The 6,000-nt window shown below is 41.5% G+C and overlaps 1 protein-coding gene across 3 annotated transcripts in view; it reads right to left on the bottom strand.

Annotated features, from left to right (window-relative positions):
• Nucleotides 1-6,000, bottom strand: part of slc20a2 (solute carrier family 20 member 2) — a 46,940-nt gene extending 40,940 nt beyond the window's left edge. Inside the window, exon 1 of one of the 3 annotated variants that reach the window (XM_084947233.1) lies at nt 5,667-6,000. The gene's annotated coding sequence lies outside the window, so the exon portion shown is untranslated. Of the gene's footprint in view, nt 1-5,522; nt 5,647-5,666 lie in introns of those variants that run through there. The other 2 variants (XM_084947228.1, XM_084947231.1) reach the window with 2 other exon arrangements.

Consider the following 6,000-nt stretch of genomic DNA (forward strand, 5'->3'; position numbering starts at 1 on the left):
GAGAAACATACATGAGTGAAAAGAAGAGAAAAATGCATACTTTCCATAAATAGAACCGCAAGGCCTCACAGTTTAGCAGTAAGCCTGTCATGCTATGCCATTAGCATAGTTAACACAAGGCCAACATCCGAACAAGAGAAGCTCTGTGTGACGCCACTTTGATACAGACCCTGCCGCTTACAGAAGGCCACCAGAAAGACTACAAAACCGCTCTTATGGGCAGAGTGGAGTGCACAAACAGGGCCAAAAAAGCACACAACAGGACTGAGAAAATGATACAGCTATCGTAAAATACCAGAGTGTAATATATGGCTAATTGTTTTGTTGTTTGATGGAATGGCTTACATTTCTCATGGGAAGAATCTAAAGGTTCAGGAGGCAATAACTTCTTGTAAGCACCACCCTTAACAATTTAAACGAGAGATTCCAGCTTTAAAGAAACCAAAACAGGAAAACTAACAGGAAGCCTACGGCTGGCAGCACGATTAAAGAAGTGAGTCAGTAAATGCTGATATTTGTGAAGAAGACCGAGGAAACCTTCAAAAATACCACAATCGTTGTGTTACGAGTTCTCGGAAAAAAAATTTCAGCATTAAGAGCTATTAAGGTTAACTTATGGTTTCTAAGAATGAAGGTCTACATGACAACAGTAAAAGGCGGATAGATGAGCATTATGGCTCTAAACTTGGCAGGAGACAGAAGTTCCCTGAAACCAGCTGCATACATAAACATGTGTACTAGCCACAAATATTTAAACGTATAATTGCAGCCTCAAGTATTTTTGCGTCCTGATAGTTAAAATCTGGTTAAGTACTGAGGTAAAACCGAACTGATGGTTGTAAAATAGTCCAAGAGCTGAAATGGTTTGGGTTATTATCCCAAGCTTTAATGGCCCCCTGACCCTAAGGCACAGCTTAAATTAAACAATTAAAAAAAAGGGCAGGTTTGAAGTTTGCTCGATCTGTTTTTGTCTTCTTTCTCCATCACTGATAGCTAGCAGATTCCCTAAAGTGTGCTTTGCTCTGTGTCCTCTTAAAACACTTGCATGCAAACCTTTCCGTCATCTTCTGTCCTATGCATGTTATGACCTTAGCTAAAAAAATAAGAAGACACGTGATTGATGATATGCTTAACCAGGTTTTCAGCAATAACATGGATTAAGCAATACTGGCATAAGCAGGCATGTAGCGCACGCATACACACACACACAGCATGAAGATTCTCGCTCTTTCAGTGGTATCATGTGATGTTGCCATGGCGAAGGAGGGTTCAGACATAACAGGGTGATTGTGCTCGGAGGGCGAGGTGGGCTGATCAGAAAGACAGACTGTTCTCTGACTGTGAAGCTGCCAGCCCCGGTGCCAACTGCCCTTCTGCCCACAGCGACGCAGACACACCCACTGGCAGAAGGGCCGGACTGCACGGTGGGCAGCCATCGCTGAAAGGAGGCGAGCACCTTTTCCTATCATTGTCTTTTATTCCAGGTCATGTTGACACACAAGGTCAAACTAATTTAGTCTTTTTATGTAAGAAAATCCAAATTAACTTTATTTTATTCTAGTAATAAGAAATCATAATTCCCAAAAATTTGGGTTAGATTATTTGTTTAAGAATTTTAATTTAAAGTTGTTTCCTTTGTCTTCTTTGACATCATAATAAAATAATAAAAACTGCTTGGTTTCAGACAGCTATTAACAATGTGCCACTGGAGGCCCTGCAAAATTCTGATTCACCATCCTCTGCAATACATATGAGCAAAAACATTTATTGGGAAAATAACCTTCAGATGAATTAATAATAATAAAAAATATTTTTGCTTTAGTTGTACTCCAGCTGTAATATTGCTAATCATAGGGTGAGGTTCTTGGAAACACTCCTTATGACATTTTGTCAACCAGAGGACACTGACGAGTCTTAAAATGTCCCAGTTAAGACATTTATTGTTATTTAGTAGGTGTTTTTCCCCAAAGTAATTGTTAATGACATGTAAAATATGAGGATTTTGCTATTCTGAACACTTAAAGTAACTGTTGGAGCTGAAACAAGCTGTCAGCACAACAGTGACAACTCTGCAGCAATTTGTATATTAACCAAGACCATTGTGCATCTCAAAAGCAGTCACTATTTCAACAAGATAAGACTTCACCTAAAATTTTTTAAAAACCCCACTTGATTCATATTTAGTGCTTATCCCCTTCAACAATGCCTCCTTGTGCAGCCCTGCATCACTACCAGAGCTGCCACGACACTTAAATCATTCCCTCTAGGGTCATTGTTGACCTCAAATATGTACATAAAACAAAATCTCAAATGTTGTGTCACTCTGACCCAAATTTAATATAAAATGTCATCATTAGTGACAAGAATTGGGTCACCAGTTGGTGGCCAAACATTAGTAGAAGGATACTCAAAGTATCCAAGGTAAAAGAACACACAAGTCTTTTTCTACTGCGAATGTGTCCACCAGGGTTGGACCGTCAGTACCGATTAACCTGTGACGCACTGAGGCATCGGACAGAGAACATTCAGTCCAAACAGCCTTAACTTTATCACATACCATTAGGCTTTTTTTGGCACAATTCCTCTGCTTTGGCTTCCTTTGACAGCACCTAGCTTCCCCAATGAAATGAAATGATTAGAAATGTTGTTTTGACACAGTTTATTCACATCCTGTGAATATCCTTGCAAGTGGGCAGAGTGGGACTTCAAGTGAGCGATCCTAACAAAACAGGAGCAGTCTGAACGTGCATTTCTACGACATGGAAGTAACCTTGAAGGGAAAACCAGCCAAATTTAAATCAGGTTTGGTTTTTGCTTTAAAAAACAAAAAACAATCTAACAAAAAAATCTCAGAGTTTTATCACACCTTCAATCAAAACACATGAAGGTCTCCTCCATGAAGAGAGACTATAATATGAAGTGCTGTAGCCTGCCTGCTGACAGAAAATATTTTTGTGTAATCGCGAGAGGCCTCAGGGGAAAATAACATTGAACCGGAACTAAAAGCAAAGTCGCAGAGGGCAGAAAGTTCTTAGAAACGACAAACTGTACAGAACACACACTTTAAAAGTACAGCCACGAAAACCAGTCTGCTCACTCAGTGTACTGTTGAACATGAAAACATTACGCAATGTACACATACCTCTTCCATGCATAAAAACTCAGCTCACCCCCCGCCCTCCTCCACTGATGGCTAATTTCCACACAAAAGTTCTACTAAACAAGGTTTAGCTGCAAGGCTTAAATATGAGGTGCTCAGTGTCTGTCATGGAGCATTTGGTTAACCATTAGAAGAGAGACTATTGAGCATGTGGTCCAGGCTGTGGTTGCACCCTGTCGCCACGGAACTGGTAATTTAGTGTGAATCATTTTGGTTTGATTGTTTTTTTTTTCTCAAAAAGATTACACTCACAAAAGGCAGGTCAAAGTACAGTCAAACATAAACACAGTGGACCGTAATGTTTCCGTGAACGCACCTTAACTCGACTAGATAGTGGTGGAACTCTTTAATAAAGGCTTCGTCAAAAGAAGTCCAACCACACTAACATGTTTTCTTCTCTCCAAAGCTGTCAAGTAAATAAGTACAAAAAAAAAAAAAAAAAAAGCTGACGCTCAAACACAGAAGTTGAACTGAAATGTTCCCTGTGTCAGTAAATCAGACTGCTTTAAAGCAGCAGATTACCCACAGCCGAAGGTGTAAGGACTTTACGTTTTAAAATCCCTGCATAACTGCGCAAAAGCCAGTGAGCCCAGCTTAGGTAGACTGGCTACTGTTCATGTTATTAAAAAAGTTAATCCAAGACACAAAAATGGCTGGATGGTGTAAAGAGAAGCAAACAAATTCTACTACCATTTCATTATTACCACATGGGTGCAAACGCCCTGAACAGCAAGTCCAAAGCCAAACCGTTACCTAACACCCTTCCCTGCTCTGTACCATATTTGTTAGCATTCTCCACCCTGTAGTTAAGAAAAACGTATAAATAAATAAATAAATAACTTTAGCTCACTCCAGGGACATTTAGGTTGGTTGTGCTTTTGTTTACAAACAGGATAAAAGTGTAGAAAAACAGGGAGGTCATTAATCTGCGTATCTTATCATTCTGCACTTCCATATCTGTCTTAATGCCGATAAAGCTAGAATAGACACAGCAATCAGAGCATTTTATTCTCCCAGGTTACAACCCCTGCTGTGCGAAGCACTGATCTAATATTTTATTTCCAAAAACATATATGAGAAAAAGCAGAGAATGGAAAACACGTAAGGTAGTGACAGACCCTGATATTTTTGCCCCTTTCTCACCACTGCTTATCATAGCACGCAGACTAATGATTAACTAGAAAACTGCATCGTGGGTCCATAAATAATATGTGACTTCCACTTCCTATGCAAGCAGTAGGAACAGATATCATTAATGTAGTGAAATATTGTTAAAGAAGACAAGATGACAACTGGATTTGCCTAGAATATGACAATCAGCACTTTTTATTAACTATGAAAATAGCTAAGTGCATACACTTTGGTGCCCAACTTAGGTACTTGAAATTGACTTGTATTTGTTTTCACATAAACTTAAAATAGTTCACGTAAAAAAAAAAAAAAAAACGAGCCTAGCCAAAATATATTACCAGGGACTTTTTATTTGGCACTCCTACCTCTGAGTATTTGCATAATGTTTGCTTAGTATCTTACTTTCACTTGCGTGACATTTCAGTACTGTTGTGATGGCGTATTTTTACACTGTGATATTTTTGTTCTGAGTAAGCAGTCTGTAGCGTTTTTCCCAGTTCATTCTGTTATTCTTCCCACAGCCCTGTGATATTTCTCTTTGGAAAATAGTCATCATGGTGACAATGAGGCTTGCCTTGAGCTACAGAGCTTGCCATCACAGATTCATTTCTGCTCGTGAATAACAGGATCTGCTTTATTTGTCTGTGCTGCCCGACTCACTCGCCTGATGTTCCACTCAATAATCGTTCTGTCAACAAACCGGAGAAGCGACCCGATGCACTTTTGAGACGTGCAGGACAGACTACTACTACTCTCAACTGATTAATATTATAGGTCAAAGGGGGCGGTAGTGCGCATGCCCAGTGGAGACCACCGTTGTCCTCAGCGTTTGGTCTGCTCACGAAAAACCCTGAGAGAAATGCGCGCGTGTGATTAACAACTAAATGATTTATTAGGCACTGAAAGCAGCTCTCGGATTCAAATTCAAGCCATGGCCGGGTACGGTGGTTCAGAGCGGACAGTGAATAAGAGCTGGTGACTCTCAGATGTGGAGTCACACACACGTGTAGCTTCATTCACTGGTTTTGTCGCGTGCGATCAGCAGCAACAACAGGAACGAGCGCACAGAAATAAAACAAAAATGTTGCCACTCACGGTAAAATGTGACGTTCACGGCGCTGTCCGTCAACGTAACACGAGTACAATTCGGAATCACCGTAGCGTGCCCGTGAGCTGCTGCAGCCCATTTTAATGTACACACATGCCTCTTTGCCGCTATATTGCTACTTACCAGGCCTCTTCTTCCTTAAACGCAGCCCGCGGGGACGCAGACCACAACAAACGCGCAGGGAAAGTGGCGAAACGAGACACGAGTCCCGTGGAAGAGGAAAAGGCACATGTGCAGCGGTTTTTTTAATGGGCAAAATGTACTTACCAACGAAATAGGACACCGCAAGAGGAGGGGGGGGGACGCGCCGCTCCTCTTCGCCTCCACGCCTCTGTCTCTGTCTGAATTTTTCCCACAGCGATCTACGTGGGTTGCGTCGAAAATTTTCAGATTCCTGCACTCGCTGTCGTCCCCCCCTGGACTGGTTGTCTTCCAGTCGGTCGACTCATGCGACTGTGTTGCCCTGAATGTCGCCTGCCGCTCTCATCCGGGCGTTTAGGGATTGAGCCGTCGACTCAGTACCGCTCAGGATGACAGCTTTTAGATGAAGGAGGGGGAATAACGTGAGACAGGGAAGGAAAGGGAGAGAGAGAGAGAGTGG

The sequence above is a fragment of the Perissodus microlepis genome, chromosome 12 (assembly GCF_051167445.1).
Source record: "Perissodus microlepis isolate ML-2025 ecotype Zambia chromosome 12, ASM5116744v1, whole genome shotgun sequence".
Lineage (NCBI taxonomy): Eukaryota > Metazoa > Chordata > Actinopteri > Cichliformes > Cichlidae > Perissodus > Perissodus microlepis.